Raw genomic sequence first — 11940 nt, 5'->3', positions numbered from 1 at the left:
CCCGGTCACCTCCCACAAAGGGAGGCCAGACTGTGGCTTAGGCCCGCTCCCCAAGGGGAGCAGGGAGCGGGCCTAAGCCATCACTAGGACATTCCCTGAGGGCTCCCAGTATGTGAGAGGGGGCAGGCTGGGCTGAGGGACACCCCCCGCCCAGTGCACGAACTTCGTGCACCAGGCCCGTAGTCCTATATAATAAAGAGCTAATATGCAAATAGTTACCGTGCCCTTGCGCTCTTGCACCGGGCTGGGGAACCTGAGGCTGGGCTGGGGGACCTGAGGCCAGGCCTGGGGACCTGAGGCTGGGCCCCCCGCCCTGCGGGGCTTGACGGGAGGGTGGCTGGCCGGGTCTGGGTCTCGCGCAAGTTTGAGGTGTGCGCAGGTGGGCGGGGACTTGACTTTGGTTCCTGTGGCACGCCCCAGACTCTGACAGGAGGGAGATTTTCATAAACATTTTACTAATTTTCTTTCATCTCTGACACTTCTATTATAGAGAAAGGGCAAATAGCAATATTAAAATATTTCCTCTAATTAATTCCCTTTTAATGTGCACGAATTTCGTGCACCAGGCCACTAGTTCAGCAATAAAAAGGAATGAAGAACTGACACATACTAGTAATATGCAGGAACCTTAAGAGCATTATGCTAAGTGAAAGAAGGCAGTCACAAAACACTACATATAAGATTCTAGTTACATAAATGTCCTAAGCAGGCAAATTAATGAGAAAGAAAGTAGGCTAGTTGTTGCTCAGGTCTGGTTGTATAGTTGGGAAGGATGAAGGAATGGGATGGACTACTAAAAGGGCATACAGTTTCTTTCTGTGGTGATGAAAACATTCTAAAATTTATTGTGATGATAGCTGCACAACTCTATGAATATACTAAAAACCACTGAGTACACTTTAAATGAGTGAACTGTATGGCATGTGGAAATGTATGTGAATTATATCTTAACAAATTTTTAAAAAGAAATATAAAATACAACCTAGAAATCAGTTTGGGCAAATTAAGTAATTAACCATATCATGCCTCTATATCTAACCACCAATTTACAAAAAAATACAGAGAACATACTGAACACCATGGTGCTGCAACCAGCAAAATCCAGGATAAACAACCCTATTTCTCTAACAAAAAGCAACAAAGCAAAAATAGAGGGAAGGGTGGTTTAGGAAATGGAGTGGGAGCCAATAGATTTAAAGAGATTTAAGAGATATGTCAACCAATCACAATAAATGGACCTTATTTGGACACTGACCCCAAACAAACAATAATGTGTTTTATACACTCATGTACGTGTGTGTGTATGTGTTATGTATAACTGGGGAAACCTGAGTAATGACTGGATATTTAACAGTAAGTTACTACTATTAATTATGTTTAGCTGTAAGCACATATATGAAATTTGATGGAGATGGTATTGCGGACCATTGGAGAAAAGACAGAGCTGGGCCAAATAATTAACCATGTGTGTGTGGGAGGAATGAAAAAGGATACCTACCATATTACCATACATAAAAATCAATTCCAGATTGTTTGAAAACTCATAAAAGCAACACTTTAAATTTTTAAAGAAAAATATCACTTTGATGTGAGTGGAGAAAGATTTCTTAAGTAGGACATAATGCTAAAACCAAAAGAGTAACTCCATTAAATTTAGAATTTCTGTTCTTTTCACAGAAAGTGAAAAGACAAAGATATCTGAAGCAGGGATAGTGAATAATAAATACCCAGAATATATGAAGTACTTACACATCAATAAGACAATAGAAAAAAAATAGGAGAAAGACAATAAAAGGCATTTGATAGAAGATAAAACAATAAATAGTCACCATGAAAAGGTGGGCCACCTTATTAATCAGGAAAATGCAAATTGAGACAATGAGATACCACTTTGCATTTAAGACTGCCAAACATTAATAGATCTATCATCAAGTGTTCATGAAGATGAAGAACAACTGGTAAAAAAGGTCAGTTAGTACAACCATTTTTGGGAAACAACTTAGCAAAATCTGGTAAAGTGCAAAATACCCAAGGACACAACAATTCTACTTCAAGGTGTAAATCCCAAATAAACTGTTGCATATATGCACCATGAGACATATACAAGTGGTTTCTGGCATTATTGGTTCACAAGCAAAAAACAAAAAAATTTGAAAGCAACCAAAATGTTCATTCAAAAGAATATAAACGAATTGTGATATATAACAATTATTACTCAGCAACGTAGATGAATGAGGCAGAGCTACATGAATGAATCCAGAAATGTCATGTAACATGAACAAAATTTAAAACTTCATTTTTTATATTATAAACTAGGGGCCCAGTGCACAAATTCGTGCACCTTGAAAGGAACTGTGGGCCACAAGGCTGTGGTAGGCACAGGGGCAGGTCTTGGCTCATCCTCTGCACCTCCGCCTGGCCCCTCCTGCTGCCGCCCCCGGTCCTCTGTCTGCCAGCAGCCCCGCACTCGCCGCCGCTGCTCTCACGCGCTGACGGTGCAGAGGGATCGGGACCGGCACCGGGCACCAGCAGCGGGTGCGAGTAGCGGCTCTGGTGCCGGCAGCAGGTGCAAGTGCCAGGCGGGATTGAGGCGTGCAGGAGCAAAGAATTTTCAGTAACCACCAGAGGCTCACCCCGATGACAGTGACCAGCGCTCGTTCACCTGCTCCACCATCCCACTGCAGCCGACGCCCGCCATATTCCGTGCATGCCCCCTGGTGGTCAGTGGACGTCATAGCAACTGGTTGTTCAGTTGTTCTGCAATTTGGCCTATTTGCATATTAGCCTTTTATTATATAGGGTATTACTATTTCATATTATTTTTATCAAACAACCAAGCAAAACTAAATCTATATAATAAAAACCCAGTGGTTGTAACGCTGTAATGACCAATGGCCAGTCACCAGGAGGTGCATTGATGGGTCCCGCGGCCCACAGGCTCTGATCGCAGCAAGGCGGGCAGGCGGGGCTGCATGGTGAAGAGGGTGCGGGGGATGGATGCCGGGCGGGCAGGGAGCGCGGCGCAGGTCCCCAGGTGGCGAGCAGATGTGCTCCCACCGCGGGGGCAGGGGCAGGAATGCACAAGTCCTGCAGCAGGAGGCGGCGGCACACAGGGGAAGGGCACAAGCTGCGAGAGGAATTGAGGCAGAAGGTAAAAGCTGTTACTAAGGGAAAGAGCCAAATGGTTCGGAGCAGCCAACAGCTCAGACACTCAACACTGGGGAGAAAGGAATGGGGACCAGACAGGCACAAAGAGCTCGCGAGGCCTGTGGCAGCAGAGAGGTCGCAGCGGAGTCTGAGTCCTGCCCTCCTCCCACCCCTACCCCTGGGGTGCTGGCAGATTGTTGCAGGGCACTGGCAGCATCCACGGAGCGTCACAGGGTGCCAGCAGCATCCCCGGAGCATTGCGGGGCACCAGCAGCGTCCACAGAGTGTGCAAGGCATTGCGGGACGGTGGACATGGACCCTACATGCGCTGGGCCTCTAGTATTATATATTATTTCAGGATACAAACATGTATGGTAAATCTAGAAAAGCAAAGTAATGATTTACACATAATTGTGACAGTGGATTTCAATTCTGGAAAGAAACAAGGGATGGGATCAGAAAGGAAAACACAGGCAGCTTTTGTTCTGGTTCTTAACTGGACTGGATTAATGGATATTTGTTTTATTATTGCTTCAAAACTTGTATCTACATCAACTATTTTTGTATACCAAATTACATAATTTATAAATGTTTAAAGGAAAGAAAATAACACTACTTAGCCTTTGGAGATTGAAGCCCCTACAATGTGGAAGGTGCTGCATTTGTGGTTGATGGAGTCACCCTACCTTGCCTGCCTGCTCACCAAGCAAATCTTGCAGCAGGAATCTCAGTGGCTGTGACAAGAGAATGGGCAAAGTGGGGGACTATCCCAGGTTCTGGGGGCTCTGGAGGTAGTAGAACTGCCTGCAGACTCCTGGCTCCCCTAGACCACATGTGCTGTGGGAGTGGCACTGAGGACAGAGTCTCGCCAAGTTTTTTTCTTCTCCTGACGACACAATGTATTTATTCATCTGCCTGATCTGCAGTGAAAGGCAAGTGGACAGATGGGGCAAATATCCCTGCACGCACTGGGAGGCTCTCTCCGTGGACTACCCACAGGCCAGAGAGCTGGGTGAAGGGGACCGCTGTTTCTGATTGTCCTGCCCCTGACCCCAGACTTTCTCCAGGACCTGTGGGACCTCACAGTCAGCTTGATGTGCTTGATGATCCGAGTGCGACCAACAAATGGCAGGGCTGAGCCACACCAGTAGCCATGGGCAGTTAGAGATGTGGCAAGTGGCCCTGGTCTTCTCCTGGGGTTTCTATGGGTGAAGGAATGTCGGGGGGGGGGGGGGGGGGGGAGTCGGCCCTGAGTTATCAACACTGGATTTATTGTCACCTGTAAGGAGTTACTGTGAAGTTAATGCAGAGAAGTAGTTTTTAATTTGATATGCAGCTCAGATTATATATATATACTATATAATAAAGAGGTAATATGCAAATTGACCATCAGTCCAACACACAAGATGGCCGGCAGGGGAGGGTAGTTGGGGGGTACCAGACCTGCAGGGGAGGACAGTTGGGGCGACCAGGCCAGCAGGGGAGGGCAGTTGGGGGTGATTGGGCTGGCAGGGGGGCAGTTAGGCATCAATCAGGCTGGCAGGGGAGTGGTTAGGGGGTGATAAGGCAGGCAGGCGAGCGGTTGGGAGCCAGCAGACCTGGATTGTGAGAGGGATGTCCAACTTCCCGTTTAGGCCCAATCCCACAGGGATCGGCAGTCGGACATCCCCTGAGGGTTCCCAGATTGGAGAGGGTGCAGGCTGGGCTGAGGGACACTGCCCCCCCCCCTGCATGAATTTCATGCACCGGGTCTCTAATACACACACACACACACACACACACACACACACACATATATATGCATTGAGTTGCCAGATTATTATGACCACCCCATCAGTACTTCATTGGGCCGCCTTTTGCCTTCAATACTGTGGCAATTCTTCTTGGCATTGACTCCACGAGATGTTGAAAGGTGATGCGAGGAATCTGACACCATGCCTGATGAATAGCACTGTCCAGTTCTGTGAGATTTGATGGTTGTGGAACCAGCTGCCTGATGGCTCTTTTAACTTCGTCCCACAAATGCCAATTGGATTGAGATCTGGTGATTGTGGGGGCCACCTAAGCAAGGTAAAGTCTCATGTTCTTGAAACCACTCCTGCACAATAGGAGCACTGTGGCATGGCGCATTGTCTTGTTGGAAGAAGCCATCTCCATTGGGATACACCATCAACATGATAGGATGAACTTGATCAGCAACGATACTTAGGTATGTGTGCTATTCTGACATTGTTCCACACGAATTAAAGGGCCCAAATCATGCCAGGAAAACATGCCCCAAACCATAACACTGCCCCCACCAGCTTGAAGGGTTGTACTCATGCATGTGGGGTGCATGCTTTCATGCTGTTTCCACCAAATTCTCACTCTGCCATCTGCATGATGCAACTGGAAATGTGATTCATCAGACCACATGCCTTTTTTCCAATGCTCGACTGTCCAATTCTTGTGTTCCTGTGCGAATTAGAGACTTTTTTATCTTGGTAACTGCAGACAGCAAAGGTGTTCGAACAGGTCTTCAGCTTCCATATCCCATACGATGCAGTGTACGGCGAATAGTGCATTCAGAGATCATTTGAGAGGATCCCTGATTAAGATCTGCAGTAATGATGCACTGTTGCCCTTCTGTTGTCTTGTACCAGTGTTGCCACTCTCCATTCTGCCCTAACATTGACTAGTCGCTGGCGGCCACAATTCGCATGTTCAGACCCAGATTTTTGGCTGACAGTCTAGTCTTTAAACACTTGAACAACAGCTACTCTTGAACATTTAACGAATTCAGCTGTTTTGCTGATACTTGCTCCATGGCTCCGAGCGTCAACAATCATCCCATGTTCAAAAGCTGTTAAATTGTGTTGTTTACCCATATCTTCAGAAAAAAATCACTTCTACTGTCGTGACAAACATGCTTCCCTATTATAATGGTCTGGCCCTCTAGCAACTTCAGCGTGAAATTATAGCTAATTTCCCTACAAACGTCAGGTGGTCATAATAATCTGGCCACTCAGTATATAATAAAAAAGAAAGATGTAAATTGACCATCCCTTTGCTACGCTCACCAGCCAATCAGGAGTGAATATGCAAATTAACCTGACAAAGATGGTGGGTTAATTTGCATACACAGGCGCTGGGGTGTGTGGGGGGGAGCCGGCTGCTTGGAGCGACGTGGCTTCCTCAGTCGCCGGGTGGAGAGCAGAGTAGGAGAGCCGGAGGCTTGGGGGGGCCATGGCTCCCTCGGTCACTCCCAGTGTGGGGAGCACCAGGAATTCTGGGAATAGTAGTTCCGACGGCAGCCCCAGGACCGGAAGCGGAAGCCCAGAGCGCAGGGAGCACCAGGAATGCTGGGAATCACAGTTCTGGTCGCAGACGGATCTCCTAGACCAGTGGTCAGCAAACTGCAGGCTTGTGAGCCACATGCGGCTCTTTGGCCCCTTGAGTGTGGCTCTTCCACAAAATACCGACTTCTGCGCATGGGCCACAAAGTTTCAATCGCACTGTACGTGCGTGCCCGCACATAGCATCAACATACTAAACTGCTACCATGCAAAGGATAAACTAATGCTACTAATTCCCCATCAGATTTCAATTCACACATCAGGATCCAAAAAACACTGACAATCCCAATAACACTCCAGTGTCTAATTCAAATTCTCACTCACCTTCTCACACTACTTTACTTGGGTTAGTGGTTGTCAAACTTTCACCTGCATCAGAATAACCTGGCTTGTTAAAACACAATCTGCTGGGCTTCATTCCCAGTCTCTCTCAAGTAGCAGGTGTGGGGTGAAGGTTAAGAATTTGTTTTAAACGAGATCCCAGATGATATTGATAGTGATATCTCTGGTCCAGGAATCACACTTTGAAGAATCACCACTCTAAGGCTGACACTTACATAAAATATGTAATAACACAGTCACCATCAAATTAGAAAGCATCAAAAAATCCTAATGAACAATTTTCCTCTAAGGTACTTATAAACGATGTAAACTATCACAGACACATCAAATACATATATATTGGACAAATTACTTTAGTGTACTGTTGATGGCACAGCATTTTAATTAGAACATCTGCTCTGGAGTCAGCAGTCTAGTTTTAAACCCTGGTTTCCCCACATGAAAACTTTATGATAGTTAGTGGTCCCTCTACCTCACCTTCTTTATTTACAAAATAAAGATAATGCCTCAGAGGGTTACTGAGACAAATGAATCAAATTCATGCTAAGTGTTTACAACAGGGGCAGTGCCTGGCATAGAAAGCCTTCAATAAACATTAGCTATCTTCATCATCATTGTTAACGATGCTCCCATATTCTGCACGTGTCAGGGTCAACGTCTCACTGATCTCTGTACCACCTCAACACCATCGCCATCTAACCAGATCACCTTGTGTCATTCTCATTTCTGTCACCATCTCCCTTATACTCACTGAAGACTCAGGCAGCTGGCTCCATCTTCCTCTCCAAACCAAGTCCTGACAACATCCCTGGTGTCTTCAACAACCCCTTCAAACAACCCAGTTCAAGAGGCTGACCAGTCTAACTAGGATAAATTTTGAATGCTTTACATTTCATTCAAAAACTTTGAAATGTTCAACATTTTAACATGAAATGGGTAGATTTTCCCTTAAACAATATGTATCAGCGTTCTCTAATTTTAGGGATCTGACTCTAACAGCAAAACTCTCCCTAGAAGACACGGACAACAGGGGGATGAGAGTATGAGTGCGGTCCATACTTAAATTTTTAAATTTTCTAATAGTCACATTAAAATGTTTAAAAAGGTAAATTATAATGGGGGGGATGAGGATACATTTGTAATACCTTAACCAATAAAGAAATTTAAAAAAAAACTCTCCCTAGATCCAATTACGACGTAAACAATTTCCCAATAATTAGCCATTCCACAGATTGACTTCAGTCTACAAAGATTACTTTAATACCTTACCTCCTTGATTTTCTCTCAATTTATCAACCCCTTCTTGTTTTTGTTTCCTTCTTACATAGTCCTCATGCTTCAACACTTCTGCCTCCTGTGCTTCTATCGTATTGCCCTAGCAATAGCTAACCTTGGGTCACTTCAATTCTCATTCCAAAACCGGGGCTGCTAAATGCTGCAAGAGGGGGGGAAAAAAAAAAAGAAGAAGAAGAAGAAGAAAGACAACCTCTATTATAGGTATTATCTGATTCTAGGTCTCTAATGTCAAGTAATACTGTTCGGAAATCTTTCCAGGCTTCCCTAGATTTTGTATCAAAGGCTGCGGCTCTCAAGCTTCCTATTTATTAAGAAAACAGAAAGCATCAGATAGTAGCAAATCCCTCAACTTCCTATCATTTTTCCAAATTTCCCCAATCACCTGCAGCCTCAAACATCCCATCTTCTTCCATTCTATCACAAAGGCAGTGCAAGAGATGGCAATCTTTGCTCTCACCTCCTTTGGGGTCTTGCTTCTTGTGTTCCCTCTCCCATTTTCAACCTCTATTTCTATTCATCATAAGTAACCTCAATTCTCTTTTATCTTATTTTTTTGAAGCCTTTCCTCAACCTACATTTTCTTCTATTGTCCTCCTTAGCCAAAATGATTGAAAGAGTAGTCTACACTGTCTTTACTTCCATTCATTTAGCCCACTCCAATCCAAAATTTCATTGACATTGATTGCTCTTCCCAAGATCATCAGCAACCTTCTATTCATTGAACACTATCCTCATGTGGCATCTTTACCAGGAAACACTACTAACCATTCATTCTCACCTCCATGACTTCCATACCATCCTCTTTGGCCTTCTTCCTTCATACATGCATGTTGTTCTTCTCTATGTTCTGTCTATAGCTCTATAGGCCTATTCATTTCTCACTCTACAAACCCTTTCTAAGATATCATATATATTTCCATGGCTTCAATTGATAACTACATATTAAAAACTGGATCATTTGGATTTGTTTCTAATGAATTCTGAAACATGCAATGATGTGTAATTTTTCAGTAAGGTTATAAACAATACATGTATATTTAGTATCTAGTTAATCTTTAAATATAGGGAAATGGTACCTGGTGTTTAAAATAGTACAGTATATTATTTTGCCTACCTGTACATAGTCTAGTTTGTGATTAGTCAATATATCACAGAACCATTACTCTCATATATATTTTTTTGTATTATAACAGCTTTAAGACATAATTTACATGCTATACAATTTACCCATTCTAAGTGTATGATTCAATAGTGTTTAGCATATTTACAGAGATATGCAACCATCATCAAAATCAGTTTTAGAGTATTTTCATTAAAAATAAAAAACCTTGTATCCTTTAGCAGTCACCCCTCCCCCATTCTTGCCATGCTCCCATAGATTTGCCTCTTCTGGAGTCATATAAATGGGATCATACTATATATGTTTTTTGTGATTGTATGATCTTAGCAGTTATTCAAGGTTCATCCATGTTGTTATCTTTTATCAGTACTTCATTTTTATAACTGAATACATTTTATTATCCATTTATCAAATGAGAGACATCTGGATCATTTCTACTTATTGACTATTATAAATAATGTTACTATGAATAAATTTTGTGGGCACAAATGCTTTTATTTCTTTTGGGTATGTACCTAGGTATGAAATTACTGGGTCATATGGTAATTCAAATGTTTAACTTTTTGAGGCTGCCAAACTGTTTTACCAAGTGGCTTTACCATTTTACAATCCCACCAACAATGTTGGGGGTTTTACTTTCACCACATACTTCCTCACCAATACTTGTTGTTATTATCTGTTTTTATTACTTTAGCCATCCTAATGGGTTTCGTGAAGGGGCATCTCATTGTGGTTTTGATTTGCATTTCCTTAATGATCAATGATATTCAGCATCTTTCCATGTGCTTATTGGCCATTTGTGTTTCTTCTCCAGAGAAATGTCTTTTCAAGTCAATTGCTCATTTTTGAATTGTCTTTTTATTATTGAGTTTTAAGAGTCCTTTATATATTCTGAATACAATTCCCTTATCAAATATGATTTGAAAGTACTTCCTTCAATTCTATGAGTTTCTTTTCACTTTCTTGGTGATGCCCTTTGAAGCAAAAACATTTTTAAGTTTAATGAAATCCAATATGTCTATTTTTATGTGGATGCTTGTGCTTTTGATGTTGTCCCTAAGAAACTACTGCTTACTCCAAGGTCATAAAGATTTACACTTTTTTTTTTTGTCTACTCGCATTTTTAATATGTTAGCTCTTACATTTAGTTCTTTGATCCATTTTGAATTAATTTTATATAGTGTAAGGTACAGGCCCAACTTTATTCCTTTGCATGAAGATATCCACCAGTTCAGTTGTCCCAATACCATTTGTTAAAGATATTTTTTTCCTGTTGAAAAAGGTTGCTTTGGCACCCTTGTTGAAAATCAATTTACTGTAAATGTAAAAGTTTATTTCAGTATTCTCAATTCTACTCCATTGATCTACATATGCCTATCCTTATGCCAGTACCATAGTCCTGATTAATGAACTATTTCTTTTTGTGATAAACTATTACAACAGTACTAACTGTATGTGAAGACTTCAATCAAGCATAAACCTTCAAGTAAATATCAAATTAATTAAAAATTGAGTTAAATTATACACACCAGCTGATGATAGACTATGTGCATGCCTAAAAAAAAACTGTAAGCTGCTACCCATAAAAATGAATAAGATGTGTGATGTGGGCAGGGAGGGAATATGCAAGGAAGCTTAGTTTCTGAGAAGAAAAGGCAGCAAATGTAGACAGTAACTTTCAAATATCAGACTGAATCATCCCTTCTACTATAGCTCCCCTTAGTCAGCATCCTTTAAATAAACTGCTGTATTTGTAAATAAACAGATTTTGGCATATTCTGCAAGTCCAACCACCCTGGAAATTTAAGTAAGTTAAAACTTTAGGCCCAGATCACTTTCCTGAGCTGAAGTGTCTCCTGGATTACTCCCCAGAAAATTCCACAAATTTCTTAACATATTCAAAACTCAGCTCATCATTTTCCTCATAGATTTTGATTCATCTATTGTTTTTACTCTATCTGTAGATAATAGCACTCTTTAAAAGTAGGATATTAAATTACACAAAAAGTGACTCTGAGAATTAAGTGAGATAAACCTTAAAAAAAGCACCTAGCAATTTGTATAACAAAGTAGGTAGTCATCAATGTTCATTTTTCTTTTCTATAGATTTCAACCTGCATTATAATTTTAAATTCTATTACTTCTCCTGTCCACTGAGTTTTTATGATGGAAGGCCATTAATAGCCAGCCTCTTGCCTGAATACTAAGACAAGAACAACTTTCAGGCTTAGTATAGACCAAAAAGGGCTTTATATCTGCATGGGAACCACAAATTCTAGATTTTATCCAACTAAAAGACATAATACAATTTAGACCACTGTTGGCTATAGTTCTATTTTTTTTTAAATTAAATCTTTATTGTTTAGATTATTACAGTTGTTCCTCTTTTCTCTCCCCATAGCTCCCCCCCACTAGGTTCCCACCCAACCCTCTGCCCTTACCAACCCCCCCCCCACTGTCCTCATCCATTGGTGTAGGGTTTTTGTCCAATCTCTTCCCGCACCCCCCACACCCCTTGCCCCCCCCGAGAATACTCAGTCCACTCCCTTTCTATGCCCCTGATTCTCTTATATTCACCAGTTTATTCTGTTCATCAGATTATTTATTCACTTGATTTTTAGATTCACTTGTTGATAGATATGTATTTGTTGTTCATAATTTGTATCTTTACTTTTTTCTTCTTCTTCCTCTTCTTAAAGG

General features: G+C 42.0%; 1 protein-coding gene across 4 annotated transcripts in view; it reads right to left on the bottom strand.

Annotated features, from left to right (window-relative positions):
- Nucleotides 1-11940, bottom strand: part of KPNA3 (karyopherin alpha 3 (importin alpha 4)) — a 105775-nt gene that overhangs the window by 77307 nt on the left and 16528 nt on the right. The window contains exons 1-2 of one of the 4 annotated variants that reach the window (XM_014537192.1): nt 8094-8259; nt 7576-7688 (exon numbers count right to left, since the gene is read on the bottom strand). The exons of 1 other annotated variant lie outside the window; for it this stretch is intronic. The gene's annotated coding sequence lies outside the window, so the exon portion shown is untranslated. Of the gene's footprint in view, nt 1-7575; nt 7689-8093; nt 8260-11940 lie in introns of those variants that run through there. 2 more of the 4 variants (XM_014537191.1, XM_014537193.1) reach the window with 2 other exon arrangements.

This window comes from Myotis brandtii, unplaced genomic scaffold (genome assembly GCF_000412655.1).
Source record: "Myotis brandtii unplaced genomic scaffold, ASM41265v1 scaffold174, whole genome shotgun sequence".
In the NCBI taxonomy this organism is placed as follows: Eukaryota; Metazoa; Chordata; class Mammalia; order Chiroptera; family Vespertilionidae; genus Myotis; species Myotis brandtii.
The sequence above is the reverse complement of the archived record's forward strand: the minus strand, read 5'-3'. Positions and strand labels throughout refer to the sequence as shown.